This window comes from Lygodium microphyllum, chromosome 3, assembly GCF_053477565.2.
Source record: "Lygodium microphyllum isolate KBCC chromosome 3, Lygodium_microphyllum_v1.1.10, whole genome shotgun sequence".
Classification (NCBI taxonomy): Eukaryota; Viridiplantae; Streptophyta; class Polypodiopsida; order Schizaeales; family Lygodiaceae; genus Lygodium; species Lygodium microphyllum.
In genome coordinates, this window is record NC_141137.1 from 46,173,575 (window position 1) to 46,198,135 (window position 24,561).

Consider the following 24,561-nt stretch of genomic DNA (forward strand, 5'->3'; position numbering starts at 1 on the left):
TGACAAGTTCTATTGAGGTTCTGATTGGTTCTGATACCTTCTATATAGCTTCTGTTTTGTTCTAATTTTCTTCTATATGAAGTATAGATTGATGATTGATAAAGGTTGAGGTCTTTTGAAAGCTTACTGAATAGTTTTTGATAGTTTGGGATGGTTTTAGTATGAGTTATGAGGTTTTGATGTTCTCTGATGACCTTCTGTAACCCTCTGTTGATCCTCTGTAGAGCCTTTGTCTCTATTCTATCTCTACTATGTTCATGTTCTATTCTATTCTATAGATCTTCTATAAGTGTTCTGTAGAATGTATATGTGACTTTGGAAAAGTTTTCTAACTTTTGGAAAGGATTAATCTAAGCTCAAATAGCTAAAACAAATGGAAGAAGTAGCTGCTCAAGATTGAAGAGAAGACTAAAGTGACAGTGATAGTAGTGAGCTATGAAGAGACACTATAGTGGCTCTGGTGCCCTTTCATACCTCCAATACCACTTGGGATGTGCATCCACGATCTAAGAAGGATTATTAAGTGCCATTCTTGAGTATTGTAGAGAGATAGAGAGAGAGTCAGAGATAGTGTTTGATCAAAACAATGTATCTTTCTATGAGAGTTTGAAAAAGAAAACTATGAAGACAATGAAGATGAATACTATGTGATTGATTTCCATTCAAAAGTGGTGTATTCTTTTGTTTTTCTTATTCTATTGATGGATTTTGAGAAGATGTTGAAGATTATGGTTGATTCTATCAAATTCGTCACAGGGTTTGCGATCTAGGTCTTCCTGAGTCTGCCTCGAGCAGAAGTGTCCGGCCGTTCCCACTTAGGACCAACTTGAAGTCAGGGTTTCTTTCCTATCAGCAAAGTCTCTAGGAAGTAGCTAGCGTTGAGCTCCAGACGAACCACTTTGCATAGGAACAACAGAGTCGAAGCGGGTTTATGCTGCACTTGGTTCATGGAGAATGGGAAATGAGAGGGATGCGAAGCTCAACCTCTCTGCTCATAAGGCATAGTCTCATTCCGCTCCCCTAAAACAGCATAAATCAGGATTCTAACTCTACTGACGCTAGGTCTTCACAGTCTCGTTATCATGTCTTTTGAGAAAAGTTTCCAGCTAACTGGGACTACCCTTCCGTAGGATAGACCGAACTCACGTCCACCGCACTTTCATCGGGTTGCTTAGTTATCTAATTACCTACCACATTATGTTTGACATGAAAAAGAAGCTTCCTTAATTAATCAATTTAAACACAGGTTCCTTCACATGTAACTTAGGCATTGACACAAAAATAATGTCAAGCAAGTTCCTTTTTCAAATATTTGATCTTTATTTATCATAGTCTCGAAATACATCAAGTATCATGCCCGAAGGCTATCCCAGCAATCAACACGATTGCTACTCCAAGTTTCGCCCATAGACTAGTACATAGGCCTTGAGATCCCATCTCGAGTCACCTCGGTCTCTTGTGCGGGATCCAGAGGCAAGGAATTTACAGCCAGAGCCTCCCCTGGCACCCAAGCGTCCTCCCACTCCAAGCAGCACCCACGGAGAGACCTCTCATAGCAGGTTCGGTCCATATACTCGGCGCGGCTAACAACCCCCTTGGATAGGGCTAGGTAGGCAGTCGAAGGTAACTGAACCTGCCACTCCCTCCAGGCTTTTAACCTGAAGCATTAAGTGTTTTTCCTTGAATTAGTTCCTTGAGCAAAGAAGTCCAAACAATGTACCTAAGTGTACAATCACGATCACTTGAGTGGTCATTCGTACGACCAAGTGCTAAGGTGTGATTCCTTCTTCCCTAATGCTCCTAGCATTAGATCCTGGATCATTTGCGAATTGGCGAGATTCCAAGGGCTTGGCAAGATAGGTTGCTTGCTTCCCCTTTTTCTTTGGGTTAGGGTTTGTACCCTACTGACCCTAATTATCCTTCCTTAGGTCTCCTTGTAAAATAGATCATGGACACCCCGTCATCCTCGATTGGTTAACTTACTAGTTATCTCCTAGATTCCTTGGAGTACCTATGTACCTTTATCTTTAATCTTAATTGATCAAGAGTGTCTATCTCCTTGACCATGGTTGGTCAATATGGTTCTATTTAAAACAGTCCCTACTCCATCTTACATATAATCTTCTTAAGCCCTCTTAATAATGCTCACATGCACTAAGCTTTTACCTATCCCTCTTGAAGTCACCAAGGACTTTGACATGGGACTCATGGATCTCAGTCCCATTTGGTAGATTACAAACAACGTTGAATTTTCCCAACAACTTTAATGCATGCAACGTAATGCCATGCCTTCATTTCAATGCTTATAATTTTGATATAATCCATACGATATTTTATGCCACACATGCGAAGGCATTTTCTATGCATGCAATCTTAACATTATCCTCTATGTAACTATTTACACAATCTTTAACCTTCTTAAATGATATGATCTTTATAACTTTATGTGGTTATTGTATGAGCCTAGCTGCACTTTAATCTTTTTTGCAATTATTACATGTACCTTAGAATCCATCTTGCGATATGGAGATGCACTTTCTTTCTTTCAATGACCTTTAAAATGCATTTTAAGCAAGAACTTGTGCAAGGAGCAATGCACTTTATGCAAGAACTCATGCAAGACTTTTTGGTAATTTACGATGCAATTATCTAATCAATTTTACCTATCATGATGTCATCTTACAACGAAAACTATCTTGTTTGTTACATACATCACAACTAAGTTCATACCTAGGAAATTATCAAACACCCAATTAATGTGATGCATGTGAATATGATTTTCACCATGATAATTATAACCTATGTTTTAACAATAGAGCAACCTGGGTTTGGAGTGATGTCTTGATTCTAGTGGTATTGATGCTTGATGAACCATTTGTGGTTGCGGTGCCATGTTGATTTGAACCTCCATCCACACTTGTAGGGTTTCCAGCCATCCTTGTGGAACTACGCTTCAGGGCCATACTCGAAGGCACATGTACGAGAGATAGAATTCTCGCACTCTCCTATGCAAGATTCTCACCGCCTCTCCTTGAATGGAGAAAAGATAATGAAGGGGAGGGGTGTATTTTCGGAAATAATAGAGGGGTGTGTGACCTCTCTTTAAGGGGGGCGAAGAAGGGGGATGTGTGACCTCTCTTTAAGGAGGGGGAAGAAGAATCCTCCAGAAACTTCCCTCTCTCTCTCTCTCTCTCTCCTCTCCCTCTCTCTCTTTCTCTCTTTCTCTCTCTCTCTTTCTCTCTTTCTCTCTCTCTCTCTCTCTCTCTCTCTCTCTCTCTCTCTCTCCCCCTCTCTCTCTCTCCCCGCCATGCAGTTGGCAGGGGGAGAGAGGGAAAGAGTAAAAAAAAATTAAGTTAATTTAAAAAAAATTAAGAAGGGAGGGGGGGTTCTCATGGGGGGCACCGGGGGGGGAGGGGGGGGGAGGGGGATATTACATCCTCTCCCCCTTAGAGGAATCGAGATGTCGTCATCTCGAGAAGACTTGGGACTATTGTTGGTTGAGAGTATTTTCGTCCATCCAGGTGGCATCCTCTTCTGGATAATATTTTCATTGGATGAGGTATTCTCTCAAGGTCCTTGATCTCAAATGTCTCTCCCTAACTTCTAGGATTCTATCAGGCCGTAGCTTAAGGACTCCTTGGCTAGGCATTACAATTTGGTGATCATCAAGTACATGATTCGGATTAGGTAGATACTTTTTCAATAGGCTAACGTGGAATACATTATGCATCTTTAGAGTTGCGGGCAGCTGTAGTTTGTAAGCATTAGGCCCTAGGCACTTGGTGATCTTATAAGGTCCACAATAGTGAGCTCTTTTTAGGGCATACACGGATGAAGACCATATCATCCTTGACGAAGGATCTGTCTTGCCATTTCAAGTCAACATAAGCCTTCTGTCTATCCTTGGCAGCTTGAATGTCTTCTCTTATTGATTTGATTTGATCATCCATGTCTTCCAGCATCTGTCTTGAAGCTTCTACCCTCAAAATTGGATCTGAGAAGTTCAAAGGGGTACGACAATCGTGCCCATACAATGCTTGAAAAGGTGTCATCTGAATACTCTGTTGGTAAGAAGCATTGTAGGTAAGCTCAACCAGGGGTATGTATTGAATCCACTTTTTGGGTTCGTGACAACAGTATGCCCTGAGCATATCTTCAATGACTTGATTGACTCGTTCTATTTGTCCATCAGTTTGGGGATGGTAAGCTATGTTGAAACACAGCTGAGTTCAAATTTTTTGAAGATAGCCCTCCATAAGTGTGATGTGAAAAGAGAGTCACGATCACTAATGATTCTTCTGGGTAACCCATGAAGTTTGAATATTTCCTTGATGAATAATCTTGCGATGTCTGAAGCTTTATAGCTCCTCTTGACAGGGATGAGATGTGCAACCTTGGTGAGCATATCTACTATAACCATAATAGAATTATATCCTCCTTGAACTTGGGGTAAGCTAACAATAAAGTCCATATTAATGAACTCTCATTTCATTTGTGGAATGTAAAGTGGTTGCAATTTCCTAGGCATTTTAACATGTTCTGCTTTAATGCGTTGACAAGACAAATATTCTATGACATATTTGAGTATGTCTCCCTTGAGCCTTTCCCAAAAATAGCTCTTTCTAACTACATTAAGGGTCTTGGCATAACCACAATGTCCTGAGAAAGGGGAGTCATGGGCTTTCCAAAGTATCTTCTGCTTGAGAGTTTGGCTTGCAGGGATAGATAATCTTGTCCTAAAGTAGATAAGTCCACTATTGATGGAGAATTCTTGATATTCGTCTTTAGCTTCGGGTCCTGAGCCTTGATGGGGATCTCCCTTAGCATTTTCTGATAGACTGGGTCATGATATGCCCCTTCTTTTGCTAGCTCAAGAATTGGGTTATTTGGCATTGATACCTTTGTGGCTAGAGACCTTGCTGTTGATGGATCTTGCAAAATAAGAGAATTTAGAAATGCCTTGCGACTGAGTGCATTGGCAACTACATTCTCTTTTCCAGGCCTATATTTGATTTCAAAATCGTATTCTTCCAGCACCTCGATCCATCGACGTTGCCTCATATTGAGCTCATTCTGGGTGAAAATCCATTTAAGACTCTTGTATTCCATTACTAAGGAAAATTTGTTACCTAGCAAGTAATGTCTCCAAAGTTTGAGAGCATGGATGACAGCCAATAGCTCCAGGTCATAGGTAGCATAATTCCTTTCATGGCTCTTCAATTTTCTTGAAGAATATGCTACGGGATGACCTTCTTGCATAAGTACACATCCTAAAGCAAGTGAGCTAGCATCAGTTACTACTTCAAACTCCTTACTAAGATTAGGAAGTTTCAAGATGGGTGCTGATACTAAGCTTTGCTTTAGTTTGTCAAAGCTAGTCTGTTCAGCAGGTGACCATACAATTGCTACTTGCTTCTTTAGTAGATCAGTCACAGAGGTGCTGCAATCAAAGCATAATCTTTGATGAAAATTCTGTACCAAACACCATATTGGGGAATATGGGTATTTTCCATAAGTTTGGGACACATGGTCAAATATTTGGATAACATAACTTGAACACTATAATTCTAAATCGAGCACTCTATAGCCCAATAGATTCCATTTTTCAAGCGCTTTCCAATGATAGGTCATATCATATGGTTTTGAGAAACTTATGGGCATGTTATCCGGGTGCCACCTTTTTAGTATTCAAAAAATAGAAATTGCGAGATTCTCTAACTCACTAATATTGTGTTACCACCCTGTCAACCCAAGAAAACTTCATATTTCTTTGACAGAAGTTGGTGTTGGACATTCCAGAATGTCTCTGACCTTAGCTAGATCTACTGAAATTCCTTCTGCTAATACAATGAATCCCAGATATTCAATCTATCGCTTGAAAAATGTGCACTTCTTCCTCTTGGCATAAAGCTCGTGTGCTCTCATTGTTTCAAGAATAATACAAAGCTGGGGTTCATGATCCTTCCCCTATTTTGAGTAGACTAGGGTATCATAAAAAAAGACGAGTACGAAGTGATCAAGATAGGGCCTAAAGATATCCTGCATTAACCTGTTGAAGGTAGGAGGAGCATTCGTCAGCTCGAATGACATCACTAGGAATTCGAAGTGTCCATACCTTGTACTGAATGCAGTCTTCGAAATATCTTCTTCCTTGATCCTTATCTGATAATACCCAGATCTGAGATCTATCTTTGGGAAGATCTTCGCCCCTTGAAGACGGTCAAGCAATTCATCTATCCTTGGAATGGGGTATTTATTTTTTATAGTTGCTTGATTCAACCCTCTGTAGTTAATGCATAGGTGAAGTGTTCCATCTTTCTTCTTTTGGAACAACACTGGAGGTCCCCATGGAGAATTGCTAGGAAGGATGTAGCCTTGATCTAACCGTTGCTTGAGTTGCTCTTTTAGTTCAATAGCTTCTGGAATGGACATCTTATACGGCCTCTTTGCAACCGGTGCAGCTCCTGGCACAAGTTTGATTTCGTGGTCGACTTCCCTTTGGGGAGGAAGTTTCGTCAGATCTTCAAGAAATACATTTGCGTATTCCTTTAACCATGAAGGTTCTTCCCCAGATTGCAAATTCTGATCTAGCTTATTCAGTTTAATCAGATAGACACGTAGGCCCTTTTGAACACCTTTTATTATCCGTATTGCTTTTGCCAACTGTATTTTTGGCTTACCAACCTCACCTTGAGTTGTGACTAGTTCCCCTTTAGAATTGCGGAAGGAGACTTGGCCCTTCCCATAGTGGATGTGGGCATCATTGGGTATTAGCCAATCCATTCCGAGTAAACATTCGTGGACACCTAGGTTCATTACCCTGAATCTCACAGAAGTTGGCTTCCCACCCAGTAGGAATTTCACCTTAGCAGTTTGCCTAGTACAAGTGATCTCATGACCATTTGCTAATTCCACAAGTAAAGTAGATGCATCTATTGTGGCTATCCCTGATCTTTTTGCACAGATTGGTGAAATGAAGGAATGTGTAGTGCCACAGTCAATCAAGGTTTTGAAGCTTTTACCTTGATATTTTGATGGAGTTTGAATCACCGAGAATTGGCGATTTGGACCCTTCTTGTGAAGAGTAGCGTGAATCGTTGCCCTCTCAATGTCAGCATCCATGGATGGATCTTCTTCATTGTCCAGCTCCTTGTTGAAAACACTGGAGGTTCTCCCTCTAGCCATAATGGTGGTTCCTTGGCAATGAGTGGCTCTATTTTGGCCTTGGAATTGCCCCTCGCGATGCCCTCTGCCAAGCTTGGGACACTCCCTCTTGAAGTGTCCACGCTCGTTGCAATGGAAGCAACGTGGGTTGCGATCATTGCTTTGTGTTGGATTAAAGTTGTTAACAGCATTGATCCTAGCTTTCTTTCTTTGGCCCTAATTCTGACCCTGTGCTCTCTTAGTCTAAACCTTAGTCATGCCCTTATTTTGATTATTGTAAGGCCAAATCCTGTTGTCCCTTGGTTTGGTCTGCACCTCCTGTATTATTGGAGCAACTCGAATGAGTGCGTCTTGTAGGTCCATTGGGCGTTTATGGGTGGATTCAACCCAACATAGAATTTTGACACCTGTCGTGTCATATCCATTGGGGGTGCATACTTTAGGAGTGAAACGAACTTTGAATAATAAGGGATAATCCTAGGTGCTTCAAGTCATAGAATTCATTCATCTTTTGTGTGCGGTAGACAGGTGGCAGATACCTCCCTCACAGCTTCCTTAAGCTTATCCCAAGTGACTGTCCCCTCCGAGATCGCTTGATCTCTACACCACTATTTCCACCAAAGTCTCGCTTCACCTGTAAGCTTAAGTTTGGCGAGCATGGCTTGGTTAGCAGGTGCAGTTCCTGCTGCCTCAAAATAGTCCTCCATAGACTCAATCCAGATCTCCACGTCGGCTTGAACAGTCTTTCCCTTGCCATCAAAATTGGGTGGCTTAATTTGTTTGAGAAGGAATTTCTTCTCTTGAACCACAACTAGACTTAGTCTAGGAGTCAGATTTGGAACCTGCACTTGGGGTTGCATCTGAACAATAAGATTTCTTATATTAACATCTTATCATACGTTCCCATATTATGTTAATATGACTAGCACAGCTTTTTAGCTAAGTGATTTAATCACTTAACACCTCAGTTAAAATTTATGATCAAGATAGATAATTGTAAAAAATATTATTTATTCATGAAGGCATAACCCCTTGAGTATATTTATTTTGGATAAGTAGGACAGGATGATTGATACATCAGTTTGGGGAAAATAGGATTGTCTTACAATCGGCTACAAGGATGGAATAATAATATGGAGTGGGATCATGGATTTTCAGGAAATGGTAAGTCATAGGAAGCTTGGGGTATCCCTTCCTTTGATACCGCTCTTCTCATAGCGCCCTAACACTCTGATTTTGTCAGCAGAGATCACCCGGGTCACTTCTTCATAGACATACTTGTTTTGCTTGACTTGTCGACCACTAATAGGCAAAGTTGCGTTTACGCAAGCTTTGACAAAGATGAACAGCTTCACGATCTTTAAATCCTCCATCCACTTGATTCTCTTCAAGTTGGTCTGAAGGTACGTGAGTCAGGGGGCTGCTATGTAATATATTCTTGAGTCTCCTGTCCATCTCCGCTCCGCATATAGGGGCAAAGGATTATAGATGCGGTCCAGAATATTCATCATGCCAAGCCTCTAACAATAATTCGAAGCATGCATTGTAGTCATGAACATGATCTGGAACATCAAGAACTTGCTCCATGCTTCGTGACTCTGCAACCCAGCATCCATAAGTGAGTAAATAAATGTTTTCAACAGAAAACACTGCTCTATTCCACTCCTTCCCCTGTTTATCCCCTTATTCCCTTTATTTTCCTCCATCAAGTTCCCTTGTAATCATTAGATCTCATTGGTTTGCTCTGATACCAACTGTAACGTATTCGCTCGTCCACTTCTGGGACACATCTTAGTAGCCCATCGGGAAGAGAGTCTAGAAAGTGTCACCTGGCACTCACAAGGAATGTCACAAGGTTTGCGATTTAGGTCTTCCCGAGTTTGCCCGAGTGGAAGTGTCCGGCCATTCCCACTTAGGACCAGCCTGAAGTCAGGGTTTCTTTCCTATCAGCAAAGTCTCTAGGAAGTAGCTAGTGTCGAGCTCCAGATGAACCACTTTGCGTAGGAACAACAGAGTCGAAGCGGATTTATGCTACACTTGGTTCATGGAGAATGGGAAATGAGAGAGATGCGAAGTCAACCTCTATAGTCCCATTTTACTTCCCTAAAATAGCATAAATCAAGATTTTAACTCTACTGACACTAGGTCTTCACAGTCTCGTTATCATGTCTTTTAAGAAAATTTCCCAGCTAACTGGGACCACCCTTCCATAGGACGGGGACCCAAGTCACGTCCACCGCACTTTCCTCGAGTTGCTTAGTTATCTAATTACCTACCACATTATGTTTGACATGCAAAAGCAGCTTCCTTAATTAATCAATTTAAACACAGGTTCCTTCACGTAACTTAGGCATTGACACAAAAACAATGTCAAGCAAGTTTCTTTTTCAAATATGAGATCTTTATTTATCATAGTCCCAAAATACATCAAGTATCATGCCCGAAGGCTATCCCAGTAATCAACAGTATCGCTACTCCAAGTTTTGCCCGTAGACTAGTACACGGGCCTCGAGATCCCATCTCGAGTCACCTCGGCCTCTTGTGTGGGATCCGGAGGCAAGGAATTTATAGCCAGAGCCTCCCCTGGCACCCAAGCATCCTCCCGCTCCAACAGCACCCACCGAGAGACCTCTTGCGACGGGTTCAGTCCATATATCTAGTGCGGCTAACAACCCCCTTGGATAGGGCCAGGCAGGTAGTTGGAGGTAACTGAACCTGCCACTCCCTCCAGGCTTTTAACCTGAAGCATTAAGTGTTTTGCCTTGAATTAGTTCCTTGAGAAAAGAAGTCCAAACAATGTACCTAAGTGTACAATCATGATCACTTCAGTGGTCGTTCGTACGACCAACTGCTAAGGTGTGATTCCTTCTTCCCGAATGCTCCCAGCATTCGATCCTAGATCGTTCGCGAATTGGTAAGATTCCAAGGGCTTGGCAAGCTAGGTTGCTTCTTTCCCCTTTTTCTTTGGGTTAGGGTTTGTACCCTAACAACCCTAATTATCCTTCCTTAGGTCTCCTTATAAAATAGATCATGGACACCCCGTCGTCCTCGGTTGGTCAACTTACTATACCTTTATCTTTGATCTTAATTGATCAAGAGTGTCTATCCCCTTGACCATGGTTGGTCAAGATGGTTCTGTTTAGAACAGTTCCTGCTCCGTGTTAAGTATAATCTTCTTAATCCCTCTTAATAATGCTCACATGCACTAAGCTTTTACCTATCCCTCTTGAAGTCACCAAGGACTTTGACATGGGACTCATGGATCTCAGTCCCATTTGGTAGATTACAAACAATGTTGAATTTTCCCAACAACTTTAATGCATGCAATAATTTTGATATATTCCATACGATATTTTAGTCCACACATGCGAATGTATTTTCTATGCATGCAATCTTAACATTATCCTCTATGTAACTATTTACACGATTTTTAACCTTCTTGAATGATATGATCTTTATAACTTTATGTGGTTATTGTATGAGCCTAGCTGCACTTTAATCTTTTCTGCAGTTTATTACATGTACCTTAGAATCCATCTCGCAATATGGAGATGCTCTTTGTTTCTTTCAATGACCTCTGAAATGTATTTTAAGCAAGAACTTGTGCAAGGAGCAATGCACTTTATACAAGAATTCATGCAAGAAGTTTTTGGTAATTTATGATGCAATTATCTAATCAATTTCACCTATTATGATGTCATCTTACAACGGAAATTATCTTGTTTGTTATATACATCACAACTAAGTTCATACCTAGGAAATTATCAAACACGCAATTAATGTGATGCATGTGAATATGATTTTCACCATGATAATTATAACCTATGTTTTAACAATAGAGCAACCTGAGTTTGGAGTGATGTCTTGATTCTAGTGGTATTGATGCTTGATGAACCATTTGTCGTTGCGGTGCCATCTTGATTCGAACCTCCATCCACACTTGCAAGGTTTCCGGCCATCCTTGTGGAACTACGCTTCGGGGCCATACTTGAAGGCACGTGTACGAGAGATAGAATTCTCACACTCTCCTATGCAAGATTCTCGTCGCCTCTCCTTGAGTGGAGAAAAGATAATGAAGGGGAGGGGTGTATTTCCGGAAATAATAGAGGGGTGTATGACCTCTGTTTAAGGAGGGGGAAAAAAGAAACTTCCAGAAACTTCCCCTCTCTCTCTCTCTCTCTCTCTCTCTCTTTGTCAGAGTAGCAAGGCGACGTTTTTTTGATCTGGGGGGGGGGGGGGGTAAAATCACGGCCAGGGGGGGTGGCGCCTGCTAAACCCGAAGGGGGGGGCTGATGTCTGACGATGAGGGAGGGGGGCGCTGCATGTTGATGATCACGGAGGAGGGGGGCTACTGTCGAAGACGGAGGGGTCGTGATGTAGGTGACGAGGGAGGGGGGCTGCCATCCAGGAGGGAGGGGAGGGCTTCACGAGGGGGAGAGATGGCCGTTGACACCGCCACCCTCCACCTGGGGGGCTGCATGCCCCCCCTCTCTTTCATTACTCCCTCTCTCTCTCTCTCTCTCCCCGCCATGCAGTCGGCAGGGGGAGAGAGGGAAATAGTAAAAAGATTTAAGTTAATTTTTTAAAAAACATTTAAGAAGGGGGGGTCTCATGGGGGGGCACAGGGGGGGCGGATATTACACTTTGAGCCTTTGATCTCTTGCATGTATGTTATTTCATCTGTCATTTGTCTCTAATCTATGTAATCTCTATCATTATCTAGGCTCTCATACAAGAATCTACCTAATCTCTTATTATCAATTATCCTTGCTTAAGAATCTCTCTAACATCATACATATCTATCTGTCCATTACTACTCTTATTAACTCTCACAACTAATGTCCTAGTGTCTTCTCCACATATGCACAAATGATCTTGAGGCTATGGCAGACTTGGCACAAGGTTTTATGATTGATTCATGATGTATGGACATGCCTTGAAGAGAACTTGATTTCTAGTGTTCTTTTGATTCATTTGAATCTCCTACCTACTCTTTTACTTTTCTTCTACCTCCTATTCTCTACTTTCTTCTCTATCTAATCCTCGGAGACGGCCTTTCAACTAAAACCCCTTTGATGGTGAACCTAATATGAAGGCTGGGGTGAATATTCAAGTATGGATGCAAGTATCGATGCAGATGCACATATACTTTTGGGACAAGATGTAGAGCAAGTTATGGAGTATCTTTAAAAGCTACTTGAGCTTAGATACATAGATGATGCATTTGGGATGCAACTTTTGGTTATATCTCTAATGCTCCTTGAAGCTTATAAATATGTGATGAGATTAGATAAGTCTAAGGATGAACATATCCTTTGTATGTGAAAGACATAGTAAGTGTTGGATGTCACTACACAAATGAGTAAGCTTGGATCTCGGGGAAGTTACTATATGTATATCCTCTACATCACGTGCATTCATGGCCTATTTATAAATATCCTTATTTGTGATTTTTTCTTGAATAGAATATAACCATTTTCTATTCAATCTGTAAATAACCCCATTATATCACACCCTTTTGTATGTAAAAAATGTATAAAAGTAGTATTTTTAAAATACCTTATTTTGAACCCACGTGATGCATACATGTATTCATTAGTAACTTACCTGAGGCTTGGATATATAACTTATGTCACTTATGGATTTTGGATGAGATTTGAGAGTGTATGCAAGAGGCTTATTGCAGCACATAAGTATCAATAGTAGCAATGGGAGAAGAAATAAGAGGAAGGAAAAATGAGGCGGAACATTAAGGAAGAAGTAAGAAGATAGATAGAGGAGGCATTTGAGATGTGGATTGGAAAGCTTAGAAAGTCATCCATAGCCATGATGTTCTTATCCATGAGTAGAAAATGCATAAGCTTGAGCAGGTTGTTGAGGTATGTTGGGTGATATTTGAACCTCTTGTTACCATAGAGCTAGCTAGATAGCCTACAACGAATGTTTTAGTGGCACATGATCATGATATTGGATAGGATGTACAAGCTCCACAACTTGTTTTGTGGTAGTCTACTAGAGATAAACATCAACGTGATCAGTTTGTGACCTAATGGATTATGTTATGGTGACCAATGTTGGTGGGTCTCTTACCTCTGGTGATAGTTACTCTTGGAAGAAAGCCATGCAATCAAAGTATGACTCACTGCAAAAAAATCATATATAGGATTTATTTCCTTTGCTTAGTGAAAAAAACACTTTTCCATGCAAGTGGGTGTATTAGTTGAAGAGTACTCCAAGAGGCCTCAAGTGAATCTATAGAGATAGATTGCTTGCTAATTCTTTTTTGCAGGAGCATAGTGTTGATTTCCATGTTGATTTCCATGAAGTCTTCTCTTATAGTCGAGATGACTATTCTACACTTGGTTTTGGCTTTGGTTGCATAGCTAGATCTAAAGATTTTTTAGATGGATATAAATACAGATTTCTTACATGGAGATCCTCTTCATGAGATTCATATGTAATAGTCTAAGGGCTTTGAGGAAAAAAAAAAAGGGAACAACTAGTGTGCAAGCTAAGAAAGAGCCTTTATTGCCTTCAGCATGCACCTAAGGAATGAGACCACAAGTTTGATGGTTTGGTATGTTTACATGGATATATCCATAATGATATGGATCATTTTTTATACACAAAGAAGGCCCATGATGAAAGTCTTATGATTTTGGTACTCTATGTGGATGATATGTTGATTACTAGGAGTGCTCATAATAAGCTAAATGCCTTGAAAGGTCATCTCAAAAAGAGCTTTGAGATGAAGGACATGGGATAGACCTCACATATTCTTGGGATTCACATCACATGTGATGACTTTAAGTGGCTCCTTTACTTGTCACAGAAGGAGTATATCCAGAAGGTCCTTGAGCAGTTTTATATACAAGATGTTAAGCCTATTGGTTTTCCTTTATCTTTTGATATGAAGGTTAGTAAGGCCAATTGTCCATAGTTTGCTAATGAGTAGAAAGTAGAGATGGCCAAGATCCTTCATGTATCCATTGTGGACAGTTTGATGCATGCCATGATAGCTACTCATCCTAAAATAGCATTTATAGTGGGTGTTGTGGCACCCTATATGACTACGCTTGGAAGTTAGTATTGAAATGCATTGAAGGGTATCATGAGGTATCTTAAAGGCTCTATGGATAAGTTTATATATTAGGGTGTCCAAGATAGAAGACTCATGGGGTATACTAGCTTGGATTACACAAGATATGTAGACACTAGGAAGTCTACATCAAACTACATCTTTACCTTTGTTGAAGGTGTTATTTCTTGGATGTCTAGGATGCATACATGCACAATACTATCTACAATAGAGGCAAATTATATTATAGCCACCCATTAAGACTATAGTGTTATTAATATTGGGATTGCTTTCTTTTTGGCATTGTTAACCTTCTCATTATGTAATCTATCTTTTAGCTACTTGTCATATGTGGATCTTGTTTCTAATGGATGGGCCTATTCATTCTACAATATTTATTGGCTATATGATTTATGAGGAACATGTAGTTATTATTAATTGGTTCATATGTAGTGCTTTGGATAATTTTTAAAAGTTGTTTCTTTGTGTATACATGTATTTTGGTACATTTGTAGAGTTAACATGATTGTCTTTATGGTTGTTCATTTACATATTTGCATACTTTGCTACATCCCATTAAGTTATTCGTGCAAGCTTATCACACTCCATTTGCTACTCTCTACTAACTGATGTAACATGCAAGTACTCATTCTTTCTTATTCCACTTCATTATGATCATGTCAATAACCTTGTGATTGTGAGATTCATTCTTCTAATATATGTCATGACGCTGTGGTTAGGTGTTGTGATGCTAATCAATGCTTTTCATTGAGTATGTTGGATTACTCTAGTATTGAGAGGCATCTCCACTTCTATCAAGATGTGGCACACTTGTGGTCATGCATATGAAGGTGAAGAGATGGAATTGTGTGGTGTGGTGTCATAGTTGAAGTTTCTTACTTTCACAAAAATCCCATATATATAGGGAAATGATTAAAAGTAGAGAGAGTGTGTGCATGCATACAAGTGTGGTGGTACGGGGGGAGGGAGGGAGGAGATGATAATGATAGTGGTGGTGGAAATGCATTAGTACTAGTAAGAATGAAACGAATTGGATATCCTAATCCAATTATGAAAATGACGAGGATGACAACTGCATTTTTCATAAGGACAAGAGAAAAACCTTTAGAACAACTTGGGTTGGAACAAATGAGGCTGCTTGTTGACCCTTCCTTGAAAATTTTTGTTTGGTTGGCCACTGTAAATAGCATTTCAATGATAAACGATGCAAGAGTCCAGACATGCAAGGTAAGAGATTATTGATACGTACACTGACCCTAGAGACACCTTTCCTTTTGAGCCTCGTAGTCATGTACGTGTACATACAGGTAACAAGAATGACTCACATGCTGTTGCCACTATTTGTACTATCTCCCGGGATGCTTGGACAGGATCAAAGAGTCCTAGTACTCTTCGTCTTCAAGACAAGATTCATGGGAAATATGTGTTTATCTTGGTAGATAGTGGTAGCACATAGTTTCATAAATAGAGTAGTCATGGATAGGCTGAAATGGTTTGCCACTGATTTACAGCAACCACTAAGGGTGTAAGTTGCTAATGGAAGTGAAGAAATTAGTAGTCAAATGTGCCCAACTATACATATTCAACTTGCTGAGAATTGTGGGCACAATGTAGACTTAATTGCACTTGACATGGGGCCAATAGACATTGTGTTGGGCTGTGATTGGCTAAAAACTTTGGGCACCATTTCTATGGATTTCTCTTTGCTCTATATGCAGCTTTTCAATGTTGGAGAGCTTGTTCACTTGTAGGGAATCCGAAACAACATATCAACTCATTACATCCAAAAAACTTAAGAAAGAGTTGAAGAAATTCTTTCAGATTTTTGTATTGCAACTAAATAAGGAAAATACAGATCAGGCCAGCAATGTGCAAGATAATTCAACTTTAAAGGCTCTTCTTGATGAGTACAATGATTTGTTTCAGCTACCTATAACACTACCCCCCAAGAGAGTGGTTGACCATGCCATTGATTTGGAACCACACTCAAAATCCGGTGAATAAGCCTTCTTATAGGTTGTCCAAATGTGAAAGAGAAGAAATGGCCAAGAAAATCAAGGATTTATTGGATATGGGTTTCATAGAGCCTAGCTCATCTCCCTATTCATCACCTGTCTTGCTGGTGAAAACAAAAGATGTCTCATTTAGAATGTGCATAGACTATAGAGATTTCATTAAGATCACTGTGAAGAACAGATACCCTATCCCTAGGGTGGATGACTTGTTAGATGAGCTGAAAGGGGCTAAATATTTCACAAAGATTGATTTGAGATCCGGCTTCCATAAAATACACATGCCTGAAAAGGGGATGAGATTAAGATACCATTCAAGACTAATCGTTGGCTTTATCACTTCTTGGTTATGCCCTTTGGTTTGAAAAATGCGCCTACCACTTTTTAGAGCCTAATGAATAAAATACTTCAGCCATTTTTATTCAAATTTGTGTTGCTATTTTTTGATGACATTCTCATCTACAATCTTTCGTTGGAATCTCATTTGTTGCATAGGAGGCAGGTATTTAATGCACTTAGAGAGCATAGACTCTTTGCTAAGGAGTCAAAATCTTCCTTCATGCAAACTGAGGTAGAGTATTTGGGCCACATTGTCACTGGGGTAGGTATTAGAGCTGATCCAAAGAAAGTGCAATGTGTTAGAGATTGGCATACACCTACAAATACCACCTCTTTGAGAGGATTCTATGGTCTCTCTTCATTCTACCATAGATTTATTTGACATTACGCCACAATTGCAGACAACACATTAAAGCCGGCTAGATTGCTACAACTATTGCCCATACCCAAGGGTAAGTGCACTCATATAAGCATGGATTTTATTATAGGTCTGCCTCTCACCAAGAAAGGGTGGAATAGCATCTATGTGGTGGTGGGTAGGCTCACAAAGACAGCTCATTTTATCCCCACTAAAGCCCAATTTACTGCATCATAAGTAGTGAGCTAGTTTATGGAACATGTGTTCAAATTGCATGGTTTACTACTACAGGTCATTGTGCATGATCGGGATACAAAATTTATGAGAAATTTTTGGCAAGGAGAATTTAGTTCTATGGGCACTAAGTTGGCTCCCTCTACAGCTTATCGCCCCCAAACTAATGGTTAAACAGAGAGGGTCAACAAATGGTTGGAAACTTATTTGAGACGCTTTTGTCATGATGTTCAGCATGCTTGGGATATATGGTTACATTTGACAGAGTTTTCCTATAATAACTCCACCGATGCTAGCATTGGAGTTTCACCTTTCAAGGCTTTATATGGGTATAAGGTCCCTCTGCCTAGGATCATCTTCAATGACAATATCAATCTTCAAAGCAAGGAAGAATTAGATAGGATGCCGGCCCTACTTCAGCAATGCAAGCTGAACTTAAAGAAAGCTCAAGATCAAATGAAGCTTTATGCTGACGAGAAAACACGGGACATTGAGTTCCAAGAAGGGGACTTGGTTTTGCTGAAAGTACCTAAGTTTAGGTATGCCACTCTTAAGAATGGCTCCAACAACAAGTTAGCTCATAAGTTCTATGGGCCCTTCCAGATTATCAAGTGGGTGGGTCACTTGGCTTGCCAATTGGAATTTTCCCCTTCCACCAAGATTCACAATGTTTTTCATGTGAGTCAACTCAAACCTTTCACTTGATCATCAGTGGGTTATTTAGAAGAGCTCCCTTCTATGGATGAAGAGGGTATCATCCAATACATTCCAAAGGTAATCATAGGTTAAAGGGAAAAGAAGTTGTGCACAAGATCAATCATGGAAGAGGCCTCTTGGTGACCAGCTTCAATGATGGAAGAGTTCCATCATCTTATGGATGCTAGCTTGGCTCAAATATAGTCAACAGGTACCCTTAGACATCTTGCAAACACCTCTATGTTTTTAAACAGATTTGATTGTGAACTATGAACTTCATTTAATGCCATATATGGGATGAAAGTACTCAAAGTAAGTTGTGTTTGTAAGTGTCAAACACCCCGCTAAGAGATACATATCAAAAGTTATTGTAGATTTACCACATCAGGGTCCTGTAGTAGACAGCATGCTACCCACTATCTCTATAGAACTTAAAAACTCACTGAATATGAGTCAAATTTGGATTTTTCTTATTCCCCAATATGCCCATACATCGTATTGTATCTATTACCCAACATACATACATAACCCCCTGTAATCATGTAGCAAAGTAGTACTCTAGACTGCCTTGCCTTGTTTTGTAATAAGTGCCCATTTTGTTTTTGAGGGAAAAAACCTTTGGGTGGGGATCGAATGTAGGAGATGGGGAAGATAGGGGGGAATACGGGAATAAAATAATGGAGGAAAATTACTTGCTACATTGGCGGGTACATTAGATGTAAGGGACGAGGTTTTTCCCATCAGACTATAATAACAAGTCTCCTTCATCTTCTCTCCCTCTCTCCAACTTTCATGGCTTCCTTCCTTCCTTTTCTGTCTTTCACTCTCTTCTTCTAGTATTTCTCTCTCCTCTTCACTCTCTTTCTCTCTCTTATTCTCTCTCTTTTGTAGTCTTGTCTCTTCCTAGTCCTCTCCTTGACATCCCTTTTTCCACTTCATTCTGCATCTATTTCTCTTTCATAGTACACATAGGTCACATAACTATCCATATATGATATACCATAGAGAACATTTAGTATTGATGGTGCAATAGATCCAAAACATCATTGACTTGACTAAGACACTTACATGATGGCTTCTAGCCAATATAAGGTGATTTTGTAATGGTGGGTCCTCTCATCCACCTCCCTCTTTTATGCGAAAGGCAACACAATTTATGGAGAGGGGATGGAGGTTCATGAGAGTGAAATATAATTTGTCATCGTGAAAAAGGTGATGAGAGACAATGCCATTGGATATGGAAGCAAAGTTGCCATGTCAAGCACAACAACTTTGTTTCTCTCACACCTCACCTTTTTCAAGCGTGAAGCACACAAGCAATGCTAGTGTAGGATTAATTTATTCTATCTATACTAAAACTCACAAATCTACAAATCCACCTTCTACCTTACATGGAACTCATGGAGCAATTCCCAAATGTGCATGCCTTTGCCCCACCCCTCCTCTCTCTCTCTTTCTTACCATGTCCTGTATCCATATACCTTTGGTGTATTCAAGCCATAATCACTCAAGCATCAAATACAAGTACCTCCTCTTAGTGGACCAGTTTTTTTGGACCACCATGAGAGATATTTTTGCTTCAAGGAGAGTACAATGTTTCTAGAGGTTCCTATTGATTAGAGTGGGACACTGCCTAAGAGTGGGATTTCTCATATAGTTTGGGAATTCCCAATATAGTTAATATTTGGCCACATGATCAAATATTATCCCCTTACTTGAAAGTGGAGTCTATCCTAATTACTGTATATGTTGTGTTTCCAATTCCCTCTTTGAAGCATGCATTAAGATTTAGCCACGTGGATAAATCTTTACCCCTTATTTAAAAGTGGGACTTGGGAGATTCCAAAATTCTCTAATATGGTGTTTATTGATCAAAGTGGCATACTACCTACTAAGAGATTACTATGTTGGAAAGGGTCTGCCAGCTCAAGGGAGACTTTGGCTAAGAGATTGTATTATAATATTTTATTTGTGCTTAAGAGAGTGTACCTTGTGACTATATGATATGTATATTTTGCTAGTTTTTGGTTGGTTATGTTGAGAATGTGCCATGTTTTTTTTGTTTTCTTGATGTGTGTTCTCATAAATGCAAAGCGTCATATTCTTTTAGCAATAGTGAAGATTTGCTATTTTCTTTTTGTGTCACTTCATGTCTATAGTTTGTATGACTATGAGTTAGTAATCATGTTATGAATGTACGCATGCAAATCATGCATAGAGATATTTATATGTAACATCAATACATTTTACAAAAAATATTAAAAAAAATATTGGTTACAAAAAATTGAAAATGAGAGCTCACAAGAATAAAATAATCATTCCAAGGGTAGTGAAAAGAAGGATATAGATGATATTTTGTGCGCTAGTGTCTTAGTTTGGATTCAAGTTACAATTTGATGCCATATCCATCATGGTAGCAACTTAGTCGATGATGAGATTGAGGCCACCCACTAATCATTAGTAGTGACCAATGACGTGTTGGTAGCTAATAAGGATTGATTTCTTTTGTTTAGCTTTATCTTTTATTTTAGACTTCAGGCTTCTATTTAACCTTAGGATAGTAAACATTGAAAATGGCATGTACTTTCTTACTTAATGGATATCTTCCAAGCTATCCCTATATAGTTTGAAATCTATTTGCAAAAATCTACCTTTAAAGCAGCAAATGTTCTCTCCCAAACTAGAAATTAGGACTCAATTTTCTTGATTTGAATATCTTAGCTAATATAATTGCTATCAGAAGGATTATTAGGAGTTTTATTGTCCCTTAAGACCTTTGGTCTATCCAATTGCTCCATACACCCACAATTTTAAGCTAAATGGGGTCAATAGTTGGAAAAGTTTACCTGAATCATTGTCTTTTTCAATATGGAGCTTATATCTACATCAGTGTAGTCCCTAGGGAAATACAATGTTGTCACTTCCTGGAAGTTTGTGACACGAATTTTCATTTTCTTATTTTTTTATGTTATACTTTTCATTTCTCCCCTTTTCAGTTTCTCCCTCTTTCTTAGGAGAAACTCAAATTTATCACATCTCTTTCCCTACTTCTTTCCTAAGGAAATTTTACAGCCTAATTGTTGCTTGTCCTATCTATAACCCTATGAAATTTCATTATCTCTACACAAACATAGATTGAGTTTCACATGTTTAATGAGATTAGAGCTTGTTCTACCAAGCCGTAAGATTTTCTTCATAAAACTTTACAAGTATATTTTTATATTCCATGGATGTTCTATGGTAAAGTTTTATCTCATTTGGACAAAACTTGTGCAAGTTATGTGCATTCTCTAACATGTAATTTCTTTTGTTTTGGTACTCTAGGAGTCTCTTACAGTCAAGAACAATGATCTTTTGAATACCCAACTTCTTCTTCAACATCTTAAGGTTTCTTTGTAAACAAAGTTATAGGTATGTTGTCTTGTTTTTTTGTTGCTCCATAGTTAAATTTTATCTCATTTGGAAAAAATGTATGCAAGTTATATGCATACTAAGCTTTCCTTTGTTTTTTACTCTAAGAATCTCCGAGGTGGAGAGCAATGATTTTTTAAAAACTCAACTTCTTCAATATCTTTGGGCTTCTTTGCAAAGAGAGCCACAAGAATATTATATTTTTTCTGTTGCTCCATGGTTAAGTTTCAACTCATTTGGAAAAAGCCTATATAAGCTATATGTATGCTTTGACCCGATATTTCTTTTGTTTTTGTACTCTAGGAATTTTTCAATGAAGGAACAATGGTCTTGTTATGAGCTACCCCTCGCTTTTCTCCATGCTATTACCATGGAGGGGGTGGAATATCTACTCATGCAGGATGTACTAGAAATTTTGAAGCTATGAGAAGAAGAACTATACTATATCATGGTGTGTGATGCACCTGATGATTTTATAGATTTTGATACACAGGATGCCCCAACACATGTTGATGAGGTGGCTCAATATGATGGCACGAGTGTCAATGATATCTTTGCCATTGTGAGCATCGAAGAGGATATCGAGGATGTGTTACCGTAGTATGTGATTTGAGATGAGGAGTTTGAGCGATTGCAAGAAAGCCTTTTTGGTCCTCAACCCAACTATATAGTATGTTCCTAGGAGAGAGAAGAGGGCGATCCAGTTTAAGTCCCCTTGACGCGAGCCTCGGGCCACGACTTCTTTCAGGACTCAATCTTGAAAAAAAATACTCCAAGGGTCCTGATGCCCAAGAGGCCCTACTGGTGAAGTTTCACGTGAATTTGATGTATATATCTTTAGCATAATCTTTAGCACACTATATGCATAGTGAGTTTGACACAATTTGACATTAAACTTGTGTGATGTAGGACATTGTCTATATACATGATTTTTTATCTAGGCAATGTGGCCGATCTGGTAGCCAAGGAAGGGTGCACGATTCAACATTGAAGGAGTACATCGGCTAGCTTGTGAGTGACATTATTATATTTCATAAGACATGCTCTCTGGCTTTTGTTGAGAACTTCCTGAAGTTGAGGGCACGAATGAAGGTTGGGCCCTTCAAGACCATCCCGACCAACTCCAGCTACTCTACGACGTTCGAAGCTACTCTACTTACTCTCTAACACTAGGTATAGGCCACCTTTTTCCATGGTGGCCCATTGTCATGGGATTCCTTGCCCATGGTCTAAAAATAAAACTTTTATCCTTTACATATATCACTTAGTCACTTGTATTCTAGACATGCTACATAGAGACTTTCATAGTGCAATAAATCTTAAACACCTAAGTCCACCAGCATATAGCATGGTGTAATAAAGATGGGGGGACTCTTTGCCTTAAAATACAATAAATCTATCATGGGTCCTTGACAAGATAATTGATTTTGGTTACTTACTCTTATCCTTTCTTGCATTGCTTACATGAAAAAGCTACAAGTTGTTCTATAAGTCATGAAACATCAAATAAGAGAAACATGGTCATGAGCAGATAACTTTGTAGGTTCCCTTAGTTTATATTTTCCAAAAGCCAATGATGTGGTTGTGTACTTATGATATTCAAGAGTTTTAAGTGTATTCACAAGCAAAGTCACAAGGAAGATTGAGTTATCTAAGTTGACAAAGTGTGGGACATTGTGTATGCATTAGCCTTGCTTATGTGAACTTATTGTGGTTCTTTTGAACTACATGGACCTTTCATTTTTTGTGCCACATTTTTTGGGCATTCTCAGGCTGAGAATAGGGCACATCCTGGATGAGGGATAAAGGAGCTCATTCACTACCACAACAAAATGTGATGAAGCTATGCAACCACAAGCAACTTTAGAAGACTCCACTTGACATGAAGGTACCACTCTTTCCATGAGTTGACGAAACTAGAAGGCCACTCTTGGCTATGTAAAATAGGGCTAAACTGTGTATTTAAGGGTAGCAGCCCATACTTACTGGATCTCTCTGATGATTTTTGAAGAAGGTTTATTTCTTTGCTTGGGTATACTTCTATATGCTGATTCTGATCTCCCATGCCAAGAGAGGCATAAAATTTACTCTCTTGAGTTCTTCAAGAGTTGAATAAGGACTGCTATTGACTATCCAAACCTATAATTTGAAGGGTTCAAGCTCATCTCCTTGCATTCTTGTCTAACCTTGTCACATCAAAGGGGCTCATTCTTGCTCTTGGAACTACCATGGTAGAAGCTTGAAGAGAGAAGTATCTAGAGGCTTCTTGACTTGATTATGTGATGAAAATGGGTTGAAAGAGGCAGCCCAAACAAAGAATTGAGGGCAACTGCACATATCTTTCTCTTCTTGAAGATTCATGATCAATCATTGGTTTTACTTGACATTGATATGCTTGATGCAAGTTAACATTGCATAAGCATTGTGGAAGGGGTATCAATAGAGCATTTTGATTACTCTATGTACATGCTTGGGCTGAAATAGGCTTGAAATAGGTAGCCAATAATAGGGCAAACAAGGGCAACAAGATTTCCTTCTTGTCTCCTACTTCTACATGCTTATTGCAAGCTACCTATTGCTTTTTTCATGCTCTTGTAAATAGGGGCTGCTTTTGTACTTCAACAAAGTGCTTTCTTGGAAGGCTGATGCCATGTATATGGAATAAAATAGGCAGCCCATATAGTGATTTTGTTGACAATAGGTCATTTTTCTTCTCTATTGCTTTATACAATGTGATAGACACTTGCACTTGGCTGGTCTATGCACTCCGAGATAGGGGAAGTTTATGCTATTATCAGAGGTGAATCTTGGATGATATTTGGGGCTGATATCTTCATCCATAATAGAAAAATTAGCTATAGCAGTGATGTTTTGATTCATTTCTTGCTCTTCAAAAGACATCTTGTCAAGATATGCAAGTCTTCTGTGCCCCTATGACAGGGAAATGTTTGTAGATCATTCATAGATGCTTTGAGTTGGTTTATCAGGAATTCTATTTGATGCTTTCTTGAAGCAAGTCTCTTTTACTCTACAAGCCTTGTAATTGACTCATAGTCTTTTGTTCCTAACCGTCTACATTGAATGTAATCATGCAAAGTTGATTCATGCTTTGGCATCATGTATGATTGATGGGATGGAAAGTTTTTTATGATATATGACCGCTTATTATACTTGAATACATATCTTGTGACTGCTCTCTTACAATCAATTAAACAAGCTTGATTTGAGTTAGATCTCATGAGGAAATA